Raw genomic sequence first — 18776 nt, 5'->3', positions numbered from 1 at the left:
GTAATTTCATTTTCTGTCTCACTTCCTCTTGTGTTAATTTCTAAATCTGTTGGTAACGTTGCGAGTGACACGAAAATGGTAATGGGGTCCTCGTATACCTCGTCTGTGTTTATATATCGTCAGTGGTCATATGCAATTTTACCAACCCCAAAATGAATAAGTTTGCAGCGCTAACAGAACGGCAGGAATTAGAATTGAATTTACCGATCGTCAATTATTTTAAACGTGATGTCGCTGTGATGTCACAGATGAAGTTTCGGCCCATATTTCTGGAGCCCCATTACTATTTTTGTATCGCTTGCAACATTACCCATTAGAAAAATTTTAATGTTTTTTAACGGAATGAAAGTTTTACAGTCCAGAATTGGGAATCAATCGATTAATTTCATTGGAAATATAAAATCATTAAATATGGCCTTTAAACTTCTAGTAGGACTGCTTTGATGATATTTTTGGTGCCCATTACGCTTATAAAATGATGCTCGATAGCATTAGAATAAGCATGGATTCAGTATCCAGTTCTAAGTACCCCCCTGTCGATTTTTTTTTTAAATTCGTTTTTGATTTTTAGTAATTTTGTTTATCTATCGCCTTATAGAAAAGTTGTCTAATACTTTTTTGTAGGTATCCATGAGCTCTACTTCAGAAAAAAGTTTCATTGAAATATACTCACTATTGTAGGAGTTATGGAAGTTTGAAAATTGGACCATTTTTATGGGGTTTTTCTCACTTTACGGGGTTAAGGATCAACTTTTCGAATATTTTTGGAATTCCCACATATTCTCCATCAAAATACGCGTAGTTTGCCTTTTGAAACGTTAAAATCGTCCAATCCGTTCAGGAGTTATAATGTTTCAAAGATTCTTTCGGAGAACCATTTCTAGCCTCACGTTAGATTTTCAATAAGGAATTTTTTTCTCGAAAGTGGGTAGGATTTCGGGAGTATATCTATTGACCAAAAATGATTGTAATTAACCCCTGTAACTAGAAATAATTTTTTGAGAACGATTTGAAATTTTTTAATTTCGTCGAAAAATTTGTTGGAGTAACCAATCGATTGAGATTATTTAATGATTTCAAGACTATTAAAATACGTAATGATGTACCTTATTGATAAGTACACAAATCCTCTATTTTGAGCAAATGAGCATTTTATCCATCTCTGTTGCGCGTGGGAGGCAAGAAAGGGAACTACACCATCGACGTTTCTTTTCGTGTTGCATGGAACAAGATGCCATCTGCAACAAACGTCGAATCTCACTTGGTAAAATAGACCCCGGTGTAATTCATCGAGTACGTATGTATGTACTGCAAAGCGACGGTCGCTACGTGAAAATTCATCGTTGAAAATTGAACGGGCTCGGTCGTTATAGGAATCATTGTTTGATCATGAATAATAAATGCAGCGAACACAATGTCGCATTTATGACGGTTTGTTGATCAATTGCGTGTTCGACGACCATTCGCGAGTGTGTAATTTTCCGCCGTTTTTCATATTTTCATTGCCAGAGCAAAGGGTTCGAATTGCTTGTTTCTGACCGCCTCTTTTATCGATCCTTTTAATTATCGTCGAAACGAGAACGCTGTATTTTGCTGTTCCCCGTTTTATTTGTATTTCTCGTTTATTTACTCCATTCTATTTCTATTTCTACCTCTGAAAGTGCATTGAAACCAATAAGACCAGTAATTTATTTATGACGTTAATTATATCGGATATTTTAACTTTGATTTACTTATACAGGGTGTTCGGCCACCTCTAGCAAAAATTTTAATGAGCGATAGTAGAGGCCAAAATAAGACGAAAATCAAGAATACTAATTTGTCGATGGAAGCTTCGTTAAAAAGTTATTAACAATTAAATTCAAAAATTTCAAATCGTTCTGGAAAAATTATTTTCGGTTGCGGAGGTCAACTACAATCATTTTTGGTGAGTACACATACCTCCGAAATCCTATCTACTTTCGAGAAAAAGAATCGAGTAGGTGCTGAAATTTTTCGGCGAAAAAAAATTTTTCAAATCGTTTTAAAAAAATTATTTTCGGTTGCGGGGATCAATTACAATCATTTTTTATCATTACACATACCTCCGAAATCGTACGCACTTTCGAGAAAAAAATTCCTTACTGAAAATCCAATTAGGTGCCTAAATTTTTCAACGGAGAAAAAAAATTGCAAATCGTTGTGGAAAAATTATTTTCGGTTGCGGGGGTCAATTACAATCAGTTTTTGTCATTAGACATACCCACGAAATCCTGCCCACTTTCGAGAAAAAAAATAGAGAAGGTGTGAAATTATTCGAGAAAATTAAAAAATTGCAAATCGTTGTAGAAAAATTATTTTCGGTTGTAGGGTTCAATTACAGTCATTTTTGGTGAATAGACATACCCCCGAAATCTTGCGCATTTTCGAGAAAAAAATTCAGTAAGAGCGGCACTTTAAACGTTAATAACTTTTTAACGAAGGTTCCACCAACAAATTAGTATTCTTGATTTTTGTCTTATTTTGGCCTCTACTATCGCTCATTAAAATTTTTGCTAGAGGTGGCCGAACACCCTGTATATTTCATTAAAAATTTTTTTTATTAAATCAGATAAGTCGTTTGCTTCGGACGAAATTTGAAAATGTACAATAATACAGTGGATAATTAGTAACAGGCTTGAAAGCGGTTAAATAGAGTTGTACAAAGTGTCCGTCAGGATATAGCAGAAATGAGAATATCAATTTACACTAAAACAAGTTGTTTGAATCCAATAGACGCGGAGGGGCATTCAAAACCATCATTTGTCACGATCTAACTCCTAATTACGCAAAGTAACCCTTGATGACGATACTGAAATCGCTCATGAAGGTTGATGATCGAATTAATCGTAAATCTTTGAGTAAATTAATCGTTATTCTTCAGTGGTGTCTGTTTGAAATAAACGAAAATTTCTTTTTACATGCTTGACAAATTTAACTATTTTCAAATATATTCCTGACGGTTTATTTAAAAAGTTGGCAAAATAATTAAAGTATAGAATACTAACAAGGCATTCCAATAACTTATTAAACTGATCAATGGCGAAACTTTTGCGAAGCTAAACAGATACAGTGTGTTAAAAAATAAATTCGTTACAATTTGAAAACAAAGTCAAAATTCGTTGCTGAAGCCTCGTATTGTTTGCACAGTATTTCGTAATGTTAGGTCTGGGTTAGGTAACATGTACAAGAGAGAGTACGTTCTACTCTACTTTAATGGAGTCATCTTCAAATAAAAAATTCAAGTCAGGTTGCAGTAAATACCGTAAAATAGTAAACTGAGAATTATCATAAAGAATATAATACAAATTAAATGCTTCTATCACAGTAACACATATTTATTTGTAGATCCAAAAATTATAATTCCTCTTTTAAAGAGGACCAATAAAAATTGTTTAAAATAGTACGAGTTAGCCAAGACTATGTTTGCACCGTATTATTTAAACCATAGAAGCACTAATTATTCAAACCACTGTTGCGAACGCAAGAGGGTCACTTGTGGCGCGGATATGTGTTACACACTGTCGTATCTAGCGTAACCCTTTGGATGGTTCTCGGTTCTGCTCCGCAGCGATGTTATTTTCTGCAGATTGCCTGGTAAATGGAAGTCCCCGGATAGCTGTGTCACGGGGAGCAGAAGCTAGAGCAGTGTTACCGAAGTCTGTGTACGCGCGTTGGGTCTACCCAGCCAATCGATAGAATCAATTTGCATAATGTATACACGCGAAAGTGTATGTTCCACAATGCTCTCCGATACTGCTCTTGCCTTTGCCAGGCGATATCGAGGGCGGGCGGGGTGGGGTCGGAGCGCTGGTGATGCGATTAAAATTCTTGATAAGATTTTTGCGATACCGAGGAAGCGTAGCGGTTTAATGACAATCATATCGGGCTTTACGACACGCCGCGGAATTTTCTTTTACGGGCCAGCGAAATTAGTATACGCGCATCTTCTATTAGCGTTTATTTACATATTTTCGTTTCTTATTAAGTAAACGCTGGTACGCGGCAACGTATTGTAAAACTGGCGTGAAACTTAAATGTTTCGATAGGCTCCCGTGACACTTCGACGGTAACGTTCATGCAAAGGACACCCAGCATTCTTTACTGCCGTTTCCGATTCGCTTCCATTCCGCGCTTCTGTGCTAGGCATCTGCTATGATGCATTGTTTCAAATGGGGCGAGAGAGCTTTTCAATCTTGCCTGTGTAATGAAATCGCTTCGAACCGTTCTCGTCGGAACAAAGAAACCGATAAAGACCTGTCTTCTCGCGGTTCTTATCGGTCGTATGGTGTAATTAAGTGTACCTGGCATTCGCGAACATTTTGTTTCAAAGAAACGCGTCTTCGATCGATAATCAAGTTGTGATCGCGTCTTAGGAAAAAAATTTATTGAATCGCTGAGGTATTGTCAGCGTTAGATCCGTCGCGGATAATTTAAATCGTTTTCCTTTTAACGTGGAAGTGTACTTCGACGCTTTGGTCGCGACAAAAACAGTCCACAATAATAGATATCGTTACTGGTTTTCCGAGATATAAAGTATTTTTTGTCGTTTGTTTAACAGGTTTTTCTTCCATAGAATACGTGTATAGCATAGAGGTACATTAAGTCTGAGGCTATAATAAATCCTTCGCTTACACGGTACATTCGTTCCCAGAGCTTTCTGTGTAAGCCTAATTGTATAAATACCGATATATTACAAGGAGAAAGGAGGATCAAATGCAAGTTAAGAATAATGTTGTATCATCAATAAAGGGAATGTGGACGGTGTCGAGTAAATCGTATTTAGTCGCAGGCTTTTCGAACATTGGTTAAAATTGTTCCAATTTGGTTAGATATTATTTCCAGGAATTATTAAGCATTTGTACATTACTATTTTTATATTTACATGGGACAAATACGATAGAACCTCGATCATTGCACGACCTCGTTTGTTACATGGGTTGGTCGCTAAGCAACAAGTTAGGTTGGAGACACTACGCATGAGTTATAAGTAGTGGGGGTACGATGTGTGGAGCTACTGTTTATCGCATTGGTTACTCGGATTATTGTAAAATGTTTACACGCGAAGAACTAGCAATGTCTATTGTCCCTTTAAATATACATGCAATAATATATAAAATTTACACAAATTTATAATATATACTGTTTCGATTTTCATTGTGTAGAATGCAGTTTCAATATTCAACAGATTTTATAATTTATACACGTACAGCAGGCTCTCAATTACCTGCGATTCAATTATCTGGAATCTTGTTTATTCGCAATCGTGGTTTCCAAGGATTTCAATTAGCCTCTCTAGTAAAAGTATCCATTCGATTAAGGATTGCAAATTTACCTCTTATTTTCTATTTTCAAGAAACTTGCCATTATTAGAAACAAAGAACGGTGATAGTGTGTTATAAAAGTAAATAAATAAATGTTTATTTTAAACAAAAATATAACGAGGTTGACAACGCGACGTCGAACGCGTTGCGTCGCATGACGTTTCTTGACTTTCGAATTACGTCGACGCGCACGCGATCGATAAGCGGTTTCGGCAGCGACCAAGATCGAGATCCCGTGGTGACGTGTTTTCGGGCCATTATTCGTGTCGCGGTTTGAGGAAAAGTAAAACGGAAAGTGGTGTCGTTTCGGTAAACACGGATCCGCGGTGCATCGTCCCTGCAAGGTAATTTGCAATCGAGCAAGGGCGCGAGTTTCGTTCGCGGTCGGCCGGGAGTCGTGGTTGGTTCGGGCAGAGAGCCCGAGCGCTGCCGAAGACGGCCGAACGCGCGAAGCGCCAGCGCTGGCCGAGCCTGAACGGAGCGCTCGGGTCAAAATATATTCAGTATATTCTAAACAAGCGCGCGACGTGCTGTCACGTTTTGTTTGCGCGCGCGAACCCGTGTCCCGTCGGACGATACGCTCGAATATCAACGGTGACATTGCATCAGTGCTCCGATCACATAAGATCAGTGCGTACGGCGTCGATTTTAAACACGTCGGCGATCCCTCGACGAACCGAACCGGCTCACGCGCGGTTAAATTCGGAAGAGTAACAACGCGGCAGAAGACACGGGAGCAGAGAGAGACTCTGGGCAACCGTGAGTTCGGTATTATACGCGAACCCGTGATCGTCCGTTCTTCGTTCTTCTATTTCTCGTTCTCTCCTTCGCTCTTCTCCTTCACTCTCTGTTCATTTCACCGCTATCTCTTTCTTCGATTCCTTCTCCCTGTCGTTCCCCTTCCCTTCTTTTCTTCGTTCGTCTTTCGTACGCTCCCTCCGGTAATATTCTCTCTCCCTTGAACGGCTCGTTCTGTCTCCGTCTCCTTCGCTCCGCCGTCGTCTCGTGGGGTCAGTGGCTGCTCGATCGGATCCTGAGCAGGAAGACACACCGGAGGAGGAGGACGATCTCCCTCGTCGCGAGACTCGGAGCCACACACGCGCGCCACGCACGCAGCCACGCACCTCGAAACGGAGCGGACGAAAAAAAAAAAATACAAAAATACGTTTCTTATCCCTCACGAAAGGGTTTCCCTTGACCCGGTGGAAACTGCACCAGTGAGACCCGTAAACCCGTAAACCGTAACTCTTGCCCGGGACGTTCGAAAGAGCCGCGGGGAAAGGTGGATTTTTCTCGCTGACGACGTGACATCTACGGTCGGGGCCAGCCGCCGAAAAATCGTCGACAGATCGACGAAAACGCCTTTCGTCTCGACGTTGTACCCTCGACGCGTGTGTGTGCGCGTGTGTGTGTGAGCTCGCGCGCGCGTACGTGTGCGTGTGTGCGGTGATCGACGTGTGAGACTCCCGTATCACGTACGCTCTTCCAGTGCAGGAAACTCGTGCTCGTTATCTGGCCACTTTTCTCGTGTCTCGTTTTTCTGTTCCTTTCCACTCCATCTTTCTTCCTCTCGCTAGCGCTGTTCGCGTATCTTCTCTGTCTCGGTTCCGCCACCTCTCTTGCCGCGTTTAACTCTTGCCGCTCCTCGCGACGACTATTATTTTTGTTCGCGCCGATCGACAAAAAAAAAGAAAAAGAAAGGACCCACGCGAGTGATTACGGGGGAAGGAGAGAAAACTTTCGTGGAAACGGGATCGACGATTTGAAGTCTGTGTTTTTGTTTACTTAGAAGGCGGACTGCCCACGCGACTCCGGAACGTCGAAGAGGAGGTGAAAAACATCCCGTTCGAGGAATACGCCGGTTGTTGACGTTTTTACACGAGAGGTGAGTAAATGTGTTATTCATTCACTTTAATCGGCCTTCGCGGACGCTTTCAGCATCTTTCTGTTTCATTACGCGTAGAAACGTTCGTTCTACGTGCATATTAAGTACGTTCTCGACTTATTACATTAATTCCTGTTTAGAATATACTGTATAGAGAAAGAAAGAACAATTTGGTACTATGAATAAAGGAAATTTGGGCAGTTTCGAGTAATTTTTGCTTACAAAAACAATGGTAACGAGGGTAAGTTTAACGAGGGCTGATTAAAATGTTTTATCTAATATGACCAACCATTCTTTCCAGGGCTGATATTTCTTTCCCCTTAGAATACACTTAGTACATAATCTTACTTTTAAATATTAATTTTTGCTTTACGAATCTATATACACTCCTTATTTAATATCCAAGTATACGCTGCATATACATATAAAGCATGCATTAGCTGTACCTGGAAGACTCACTGTATCAAAAAATAGTCTTATTCTTATTGCTTTGTAATCATTTTAATGTTGCAATTAATCGTCCGCCTTTACAGACGGTGCTTTTAGAAATTTTCAATATTCTTAATAGTAGATTAAATTGAAAAAGTTATTCAGCAAAATCACACTGTCGAAATAAAACACACCATCGAAATAAAATGAGAAACTACACGATCTACACTTTTCGTTGATATCAATATCGTTGCACTATCTTCGACTATAGTAGAAAATCGCTTCGTACTCGATAATTACGTATAAAATAGCGACAACACAACGATCGTTGAGCAGATTTATCGAGACGATCCGGTTGATTGTAGCCATTATTCCATGAAATATTTACATCCTCGCGGGGGGGTAAACAATTTCTTGTTGCATGGTTCTTCCGTCGCTACCGAACGCACGAAGTATCGGTGTTCGCGCGCGTAAATACCGCGCCCGCGCTAACCTGAATGAGAAATCCTAGAGGTATCGCGTTCTTTTTTCTCCTGTTGAATGGCGGGCAATTTGAATACGCCTCGATTCCGCGAAACGTATGCCCTTTTATCACGCGAGCCAGAACTACCGCTGTGCCGATTCCTTATTATTCGCTCGACACCGGCGGCATCGTCGCAGACCGTTTGTCACGCAAATGCCCGGAATATGGAATTACCGTGGTGCCATTGTGTTATTAGGTTTGCGTAGTCCCATTCGTATCACGCAGCATTCACGAAGAGAGCCTCGCGTATGGTAAACATCAGGTTGCCGCATACGAAACGTGGGGTTTATTCTTTTCAATGAAACTACAAACCTATCGCGACACTTCGTACGTTTAATCAGGATGATATCTGTTTCCCTAGGATCGAGCAAGTTTGATGAAAATTACTAGTTCTGACGGACAGTGATTTTTAAAGATCGATACCAACATCGTTCTGTCAGTTTTCATTGAGAATAACAGACGAGCATCGTTTAAAGAAATTAAGTTCCATTTGCTTTCGTTATAAATTTCCTATGACCGTAAAATTCGCAAAGATCGATCAGTTTTGTACTTCCCGTTTGATGAAAATTTGAATTTCCGAAAGTCAGGGATTCCCAGAACAATGTTTCCTCAATTTTTCCGCTCCGGAATAATTTACTTCATAAAGAATGAGCCGCGTGCTCGAGGATGCGAGAATCTGGCTGAGAATATGGAATTACGTAGCGCTATTGTGCTATTTAGTTTACGTAGTTCTATTCGTATCGCGCGGCCATTCATGAAACGGATCTCTCGCACGTGTTAAAATATTAGATTTACGTTCACCAAACTGCGCTTCATTCTTTTCGATGAAACTGTAAACGTAGTTACTTGCTTCCTTGTAACTTGGTAAAAACAGTTTCCATTTTCGACGAAAATTTAGAGTTTCATGAGTCGAACATTTTTAGAATGGCGTATTTACAGATTCCTCATTTTGAAGTAATTTATTTTATGAAGAATGTCTCTATTGAGAATACATTTCTTCGCTCAAAAAAAGTTAAAGTCCGTCAGTATTTTTCTGTTTTTGTTCTTTTGGATCGATGACTTGAATATTTGTCTATCGAACAAAATTGTCTCCCTATTGTTTTTTATATTCGTCGATTTCTTGTAACATCTATATTAAAAGTAAAAACTCTTGAAATATGTTATTTTGTAGAAGAATGAATGCTTGAGAAAATGATCTACCGACTAATATGGAATCGCTGTAGCCCTTTTGTGCTAAGTTTGCAAATTGTAAACATTAGGGTGTCGCAAACGAAACGCTGTTTTATTCTTTTCAATGAAACTTCAAATCCACGCAGGTTGCTTGAAACTTCGTATATTTAGCTCTTAAGTAGGCCCGCGGGAGTCTAGTAGACTTTGACCGGAATACATAATGTGCTGCTGCCTGATGTAGATTGGTTATTTTATAATTAAATTTAAGAATATTAACTACATTATTTATAGAACAAAGAATAGGAATAAACGGTATTTATTCGTGGGTAGCTTTTGCCTGCCACTTTCCTCTTCTCGATGACGGTTAAAAAAACTCTGTTATATAAGGTTGTACTAAAAATTGTTTCGGACAAAAGTTAAATGATATCGGGAGGCGCATAATCTGAAATAAGTTTTCTCGTACACGTAGAGCACATACAAAGGTCAGCTGTATTTTTTTAAACGGAATCGTACATTATCGAATCGAAATTCTTAATACCGATTAAAGATAATCGAAATTTTATCGGAATACGTTGAGCCGCATTCGAGTTACGGCAGAGGAAATATTTGGACAAATAGACGAATTCTGAAAATACATATTTTAATCGTCGTAATTTTCATTTTTTAACGATCGATCAGCCTCGTCGCTTTTGTTCGACGAACAGGAGGAGTTCTGAAAGTCAAAAATTCTTCGAACGGTTTTTTGTAGATTCTCCATTTCGGAACAAGTTATTTTGTAAAGAATGATCCGAATGCTCGAGGAAGTGCAAATCTGCCGGTGAAAGATCAAGGACACAGGGAGGATGTGATAAAATTTTATATTCCGATTCGCTATATTTTTCTACCGTCATCCTTGATACACGAGATCTTGCGTTACCTTGCATCGACTCCTACCTGCTTATTTACAGATGCAAGTTGTTTTTCTCTCAGTCTTCAATTGCATTTCTACAACATGATTGCGACACGCTTCCGCCACGATTTACTTTTTCGGTTTTAGGAACGTTGTAACGAATAATGGAACGCTATTATTTTTTTCGAGCAAAAACAAATGATTTCGACATACATACGTTAGCTTGTTTTTATTTATTCAACTATTGTCTCGATGGTTTGTTTCTGTTGAATTCACGAATCGACATTCTCTATTCACTTAGACTTTTGAACTTTGTTCAACTGCGCCACCCATTTATTCTTCTTTACTTTGCCCGTCTTTGCCAAGTCACGAACGATCGTAGAATGACTAATATTCATTGAGTATATCGTATGGTTTCTCGTGGATTGTTTTCATCGGTTCCGTTGAACATTTCATTGTTTACAAATTCCTTTAGTTTTCCTCTTGGCACTATTTCTAACGATACGTTAGCAACTCGGGATTTTCGAAATCAACGTTGAACACTTTTTATTTTAACCATCTTTGAGTAGTGAATTCTTATAGAAAAATGACTAAAAAGTTTTTAATAATTCGGTGAGAAAGTTAGAAAGAAATAAAGTCGATTTATTCAATCTTATCCTACAGCAAATACGAATACATGATAATCCAAGCTAATACAAATACGATTACTGGAAGTGATCTTTAGGAGAATAAATAAAGAATTGAAAAGAATCTTTGAGGTTTTAAAGTTAAAAACTGTTAGAAACTATTTCTTCCTAATTGTTCGAATAACGTTTCTCGAATTACGTTTAAAGCCATTGAAATCGTATCGATGCCTTTTACTCTGAATGAAGTTATTGTACATCGCATACGGACATGATTGCTATTAATAAATAGGTCGTGAAGTGCGTCACTAAGATTTGTACCGTTTTGCATTATGGAAATCTCGTGAAACGGAAAGTAGAAGATATTCGTGAAGTTACCGTATTGTGTCGAGATCGTTTCTCGTTTCTTCGAGCGTAAATAGATTATCAAAGTCGCTTATGGATCGTGACACGTTATTTTTTAGCAGTATTATCGACGTTCGACACGAAAACGAGACAGACGGTACCGTTAATCTTAACGCGTTAAGCAACTGTTAAGCTACATTCCCCCATGCATGCAACGCTCAAAGCATATTCGAAGCATTTAAAAAGTCTCCGTGTTAGTTATTTTTAGTGCTTATAAAAAGTACAGTGCAGTATAAATATAACATTTATAGAAGGGCAACACGAACCGAAGAGTTATTTCAAGCCACGTTTCCTCGCGTTCAACAGGCGGTTTAGAGTACCTTTGAAGCATTTTAAAAAGTGTCCGAGTAACAAGGCTGAGCACGTTTAGTTTCGTTACTGAATTTTATTATTTCGAAGATTTGTGGGTCAGTAATAATTAGTATAACTGCCAATAGAGAATCTCAATTATTGCTCGTTCGATGTATTGTGTTAACAAGTTGAAGGAATGTGTATAGAGGCTACAGGTAGTGGAGATATGCTGCGTTAAATGGAGCTTCTTCTCATTAAATTAGTTACCTTGATTACTGCACGAATCTCTATGCGTGCATGTAAGAATTTTCAGACCAGTTTTCCTTTAACGATCAAAGTTCTACCGCAGAATCCATATTACCGTGAATTTCTCTATCTATTATATTAATTTCTTCGAGGAAGAATGATTTTGTTTGCGATAAATAAAAATTGAAACTGATGTTGACATTTATCAATTTTCCGACAATATTAGAAATTTAGTTATTAATAATTTTGATTGCTTTTACCAGTAATCTAAATTACCACTGATGTTACCATGTTGTATTAGTACCAATAATATATAAACGAATAGACTCAGGATTTTTTTCACCATGCTGAATACCTCGTCGAGTATCGTTGCCGACAATTCTTACGTTTCGACGTATTTTTTGTCAGAATGATTCGCGTAATTACTCAAGGAAATTACACGAGACCGTTGGCGTCGTATCTCTAGACGTTTACTGCGATTCGAACTGATTTGCCAGATAAGTTGTTTCGTGCGATAACCGTTATCGGATCGTCGGAATCACTTGCATATCTAAAATTAAACGAGTTATTTACTTGTCGACAAGTAAAAGAAAGTTAATGTATCGCCTTGAATGGAAACGATCACGAACGATTATTCTTGCGAACGGTTCGATTCGCGTAACGTCGATGCAAGCAACGCAGGCTACCAGCAGAGAAAGAAAGCGCTGTTTCTTATTTGTTTCTCTTGTTTAACATTTCACTCGATAATGTCCCGATAAACGTGACGGTGAAGTTAATAGGGAACTTCTATCTTTAAAGTTGTTTTACTTCAGGGCTCGGATACAACGACTCTGCAATTAGAATATGCAGTATTTCGAACGAACTTCATTAACGAGTCAATAATCAATAATCCTAATTATCTCTTTTGCTTCGAAGAAAGGATGTTTGCGATAAGAATCGAACGATTTCTTGGAACGACCGAATAATTAGCTTTCAAAGTGGTCCATCAGCATCGACGCATAATCTAATATGAGACATTCGAGGGAAGACGCGTTATTCTTTTTGCGACACTCTGAGTAATTACGGTACACGTCTTAATTATCCGTTCCCGCATGTTTTGCGCTGTCGTGGATAGTTCGTGGTAAACATCTCCGCTCAACTTCTATCGTAAAACGGAATTAATGGCATGAAGTTCTTTAAAAAGTTGTACAAGTTCTGTAGAAGTCTGGCGAGAGGGGTGGCCACGTTGCAAGTTTATTAATGTATGGATACTCGTTGTATTTGTCTTCATTCCGCGTCCTCCTGCTAGAAACATATATAATTCGATTAAACAAAATATCAGTGCACGCATGGTCGTCATATGCATCTTAATTTCGTCTGTCTGTGCTGTGCAAGAAATGTTCATAGGCGAGCAAACTTTTAACGGGTGATTCTACAAAAGTTAGACGAAATTGAGTTTCAGAAACTGAAATATCATTACATTTATTCATCTTTTTTATTCAATTTTATTCAAAATCTATTCAATGTCTAATTGAAAATATTTTACAAGTACGACATAAAAGATTGGTCAAGTTTGGTTAGGTATCGCGGTCATTAGGCTCCGTAAAATGAAGTCGTGGATTTGTTTTTCGACGTTCCAAATATTTTTCGATAATTTACGATAAAAATGGCGAAATCTTTCGACCACTGGCGATGTCGTAGTACGCGTCGTGGCGACTTCGGGGCGCACGGGTTGCAACAAGTGTTCGATCCGCGTCAAACGACGACATTCTCGTCCGTACGAGCATGAAATCGCGTCGCTCGCCAAGTCTGGTATGGCGTCGGATGACAAAATTTGCGCGCAACAGTTTCGTTGCAGGGACTCCGCTGGATGGAAAGCGAAGTCGGTGTTTCCGCGAATCGTCGAATCATTGCTGCGGTTTTTATCGGTTGGAAAAACAAATGCACGGAGGCGCTCTTATCTGCGGCAGTTTACGCTGCAACGTTCGCTCGTTCTCGCAGAAATTAACACGCTTAACGCGGCGCACAGTGGCCCGGATATCCCAAAATGCTCACCGAAATAATAATCACGATATTTATAATTCGTTTTAAATATTTTCATTCTACGAGCGCGAACCGTATTCGCAAGATTAACTCGAACGAATCTGTGTTATTGATCCGTTTGGTCAAAAAACGGAACATTCCTCTTGACCATAATTCAAAGAATTCAGAGATTCAAGAATTCAAAGAGTTTAAGAGATTACATTCTATCAGCAAAACACGAACAGAAGCTGCGGAGCATAAAAGCGCCAGTGAGCGTTTCAGTTACAAACGATAAAATAATCTACTGATAAGGTTAGTCTAAACTTCAATGTGCCTCCCAGGCACGATTGGACCACAGTGCTAGATATTGCCTCTGCTTGGGAGGTACAGTTACATTGCACAGTGTTAACAAGTTGCAGTCTGACTCACCAGTGGGGTCATTCCACCCTGTACGAATATTGAGCTTGAACCACAGGTGGGTCATACTGGACAAGTATCGTATTATCATTTTCCTATAACAATTTAAACTTCTAATACTCTTAACGTCTCTTCCAAATAATGGTGCACAACCTTTTATGCTAGTGGTTCAAATAAAATAATATTTTCTGTAGACCAAAGAATACGATAACATTCATTCGAGTAAATATGTTTAAAGATTTATTTATGATGTTGAAGTTGAATTTGAACTGTCTTGAGGATTTCAAACACAGTTGTTTAAAGTTTGGCCTCGTTGAAGTTGTAAAGAATTGCATAACAGTATTCAGATTTCCATCTACCATCAAATTCTTGTTAATAATTGATATCGTTGTACCATTTGGTCATATTACAATTCTAATAACAATTTCTAATGTTTTCGTACAGATTTTTTAACTTGTTTCTAATCGTCTTACTTCTCATAAATAAAATAAATGTTTTTACGAACAAAAGATTGTATCTAACTTACACCCGACGATATCAGTCGTCTATTAATTTTATTGTTACCACTTGTACAATCTTATCTACTTTTGTAGTACCTGTACTTGATAAAATTGTGATTTTGAAGCAGACCCTTATCGGTGGAAACGTAAAAATCGTAATCATTTCTACATATTATAAATCGTGGCAGGAGATTTTTACACGCCACACTGAATATTTGATAACTTTATAAACACACGAAATAAGTTCTTTCTTAAAACACAAATATAAGGATCGTCTGTAGAAACTGGAACAAGCTCACGCGTTTTATCAAACAAAGATATAACAAATTTATACTAGAAAAGTTTAATCCTTCCGTTGACATAATGTTTCTTTTATTCTGACTGCAATATTTTCTTTCCATTATTACACAGTCAAAAATATTTAAAATATAACCAGCGAAAACTTAATACTGAATGAGGTATTTCATTTTATGTTTTTGAAATTTATTAGTTTATTAGTTCCTTTATAGTTTTCATTTCTGCAGCAGTTACACTTGGATAATTCATTTAAATCTTAATTTCTAACTCATCGAGTGGAACAAAAGGTGAATACACTTTGTGTTTAACTTTTGTTTTAATTCAGTGTATATATTTGTTATTAGTAAAACCTATTATCACGTGTTTCAGACTAACTCGATAAAACACAGTTACTAAGCAAACTTTGAATATCAAGGGTACTCAAGATCCAGATCTATCATGAACTTAATGAAATGTGTTCACAAATCGCATCGCCTATCTGACAACTCGTAATCACGGTCATCAGTATCGCGTGATCTGGTATGATGAATACAATTTCTTCGCGAAGATTTGGATCTACCGTTTCAATGGTTATACCTTAATACATTATATGCAAAATAATTCGAACGTATTGATTTGCGTATAAAATGTTTTTATTTAAAGAACAAGTCCATATTACGTCATCAAAAGATACTTTCCATAGGGGGATACAAATTTATCCTGGATCTATTTAGTGTATCTTACAACTTGTTCGAGCTTCTAGAATCTCGTGTGCTTATAAAGATATTAATTATTACACTTCGTGGTGTATCCAAATAATTTAGAAGAAAAAACATCGATTTTTGCACACATCTTGTTACTTTTAGAGGCCTTAGAGGTCTACTTTATATGTTTGCAAAATGTAAATTTAATCAATCCGTTCGTTTTTTAAATATTACAAGCAATTTGAAAAACATGCTTTCGAAAAAAAAACACGTGCAATTGCTTGAATTTCCAATAGACGTAATATAGTTACCACACGTGTTTTAAATCTAGTGTCTCTCAAGTGTTCCCCATGACTTTTAGATGTATTAGAAAACAAACAAAACTTGTTCGATGGATTTCCAAAATTGTATACAAAATTTTCTTGATCCCGTGACTCCAACGAATATTTTTGTTAGCGCAGAATAAAATCGAAACTTTTCTAAATCATTTAATAACTAAAGACAAGAAATAGAGCACAAGAATCGATATTATTAGTGGGCAAACAATTTGAAAATGTCACGTTCCAAGAAACAGCGTCGAAGGACATTTTAATGAAAAATCGAAGTTTTGCAGCGACGATATAATGGCTTCGTCGAGTTGTCAAACGAGTTGCAAGTCGTAGTGGAAAACTCGGTACGGACTTCTGGAACGACCTAGTACATTTTTTTTTTTTTTATATTCAGTTGTAAGTATCGCCTGGGAAAGGACGTTTCAATTAAGAGTGCTCTCGTAAATCCTCGAATCGGATCGTTCCTCGATAGAATTTCGCGGCCGATACGATTTCGCGCGCACGTGACGCGCGTAGGAATTCGATCTCGCGAGAGGAGAACGCCTCGGGAGCACGTTGTTTGCACAGATTGCGTCACACCAACGTGCGCCAACGGGGAGGAAGGTGTTAAGGTGCTCCTGGTAATCTTCTATTTACTTCGCGGGCCGGGTATATCGGCGACGGACACGAGATCCAGAACCGCGGGACACTCGGGAAAAATCTCGTTACAGGAAATTATGTAATTATCAGGGTATACTTTACCTCTCATAATGCCTCGTGTATGCGGCGGCACGGCGAAGAAATGAGAACTGGAGACACCGGTTACGCGTTTACACCTGTGTCTATGTTCAGGAGCACGCGCGGTTTCTTCGACTTTTTCCATGTTTTCGGACCGCCTCGGTTTAATCCACCCCAGACGATTTGTTTTCGAATTCATTCTAATACAGAACATTAAGCATCATTTTTATAGGGATAGCCCCCCACCAAGTCTTTTACGGTCTTTACTCACGACTACAAAGAATCTAATTTACGAAGCAAGTTAGTTTACAAACGAATCTAAAATTTTAATTGATTGGTTATGAATAAAATTTGCCCAAGAAGCCTCAACAATATAAGAAATCGCTTTTCACCCAGAGACAATTCTCGAAAATTGTACTACAGAAGTCAGAGTAGTTAAGAGTAAAAGATCAATTGTATTTCTTTGCTTATTTCCATAGAGATTTTTCTTTTCTTTTCAATGTGTCGTTTGTATAACAGAAAAAGGTAATGCTGATATATTTTTTATTGTTCTGAAAGTCGACGTGGTAGAGAAATAGGTATGTGTACCGAGCTGTTTTAGTCGCTTTGCTCGCTGTTGTTGTTAAACCGTCTATCGGAGTAAAGCATGTGTATTATTATATTGTTGTAAAGCTCTTTTTGTGTCGATTACGATAATGTATCTTGCATTTGTTTGCGTTTTCATTGTTCGTGTCGTTTAATTTTAGAACGAGTCGCGAACTAAATTTCTGTGTTGCAAACCCGTGGCTCGGTAATTAAAACTAGAATTCGCCCAGTGTATAATTCAGTCCTTGCTACGTTCGACTATCGCCTCTTCCGAACAATGGCGCGCTTTTTGAGCCGGGAGCTGATCCAACAATGACGGCAACGTCAGACGTGGATGTGCAGAGTTTTTTTTGCACGCAAAGAATCTGTATAGTATCGCAGAGAAACGCTATTGTTTTCAGAACGGAGGTAGAAAACCATCGAGTTTTTAATTATTTGAAATTATATTTCGTTGCAATTACGATCGAATAAATTCCAGTTTTTAAACCAGCGATGTTTTCTGAGACCTCTGATGTTTGCTTTAAAATTCGCGAAGAAAGAGAAGCGCGATATTAAGACTTATTCAGAAAGAGAAGGAGAATTCATTAACACTCTTCGGGGATAGTAGAGCCGACTCTATTTACGCGTTGAGATCGAGAAAGGAGTTGCAATTTACAAATAATTTAGCTCACGTTTCTTATATGTTACCAATCGAAAAAACTATACAGAATATTAAAAATGTTATTTTCTTCATCGGTATGCTATTTTCTATTTCGAAATTTTGACATTTTCGATGGCCTTCTCTTCAAGCTTCTCCGAGTAACAGATTATCTAGACTTCGACTACTTGTTGGCAAAAACAAATTATCCCACGAGGGAGAGAATTTAACAGTGTACAGGGTGATCCATAAACAGAGTTACCAAGTTTGCTAACGTGTTGTACGCGTGGGATTTGAGGAAGAAGGTCAGATTAACGAATACGTTAAGCTCTTCGTTTCATACGGCGATTCAGTGTTACAAATGAAATTAGTTTCAAGGTAGAACTGATAAGATTCAAGGCAGAAGGATGTTCATTAATAATCTTATCGTTATTCACTCTATTTCTCAGCTTCGAGACCAAGTCTCCAGGAATTTTAAGAACGCAAAATGAGCAAGATGCGACGAGGATCTATTAGGAATGCTGGAATGCATGGAACGGATAAAAAATTGTCCTCGTACGTTCCATAAAAAATCAGTCTCGCTAAATAACATTTAATTTGTATCATCGAGAAAAGGATAAAATTAGATTTTCTCTACAACACCGCGTAACTTTATAATCACGTGCTCGTTATCTATATTTTTAAACTCTGATTCAGTCAACCATTCCTTTAAATATAAAAGTTTCAGAGTTTCAGTCAACCTTTCCATTAAATCTAAAAGTGCACACCTTTTGAAATGATTTCGAACTCGAAATATGAAACTTATTT

At 38.0% G+C, this 18776-nt stretch overlaps 1 protein-coding gene across 4 annotated transcripts in view; it reads left to right on the top strand.

Annotated features, from left to right (window-relative positions):
- Positions 1–5867: 5867 nt before the first annotated feature.
- Positions 5868–18776, top strand: part of LOC122395861 (cAMP-specific 3',5'-cyclic phosphodiesterase 4D) — a 221808-nt gene continuing 208899 nt past the window's right edge. For 2 of the 4 annotated variants that reach the window (XM_043393766.1, XM_043393768.1), the window contains exons 1-2: positions 5868–6101; positions 7132–7227. The gene's annotated coding sequence lies outside the window, so the exon portion shown is untranslated. Of the gene's footprint in view, positions 7228–18776 lie in introns of all 4 variants that reach the window. The other 2 variants (XM_043393767.1, XM_043393765.1) reach the window with 2 other exon arrangements.

The sequence above is a fragment of the Colletes gigas genome, unplaced genomic scaffold, assembly GCF_013123115.1.
Source record: "Colletes gigas isolate AHSC1104 unplaced genomic scaffold, ASM1312311v1 Colletes_gigas_Sc00006, whole genome shotgun sequence".
Taxonomy (NCBI): domain Eukaryota; kingdom Metazoa; phylum Arthropoda; class Insecta; order Hymenoptera; family Colletidae; genus Colletes; species Colletes gigas.
This window is presented reverse-complemented; position numbering and strand designations above follow the sequence as displayed.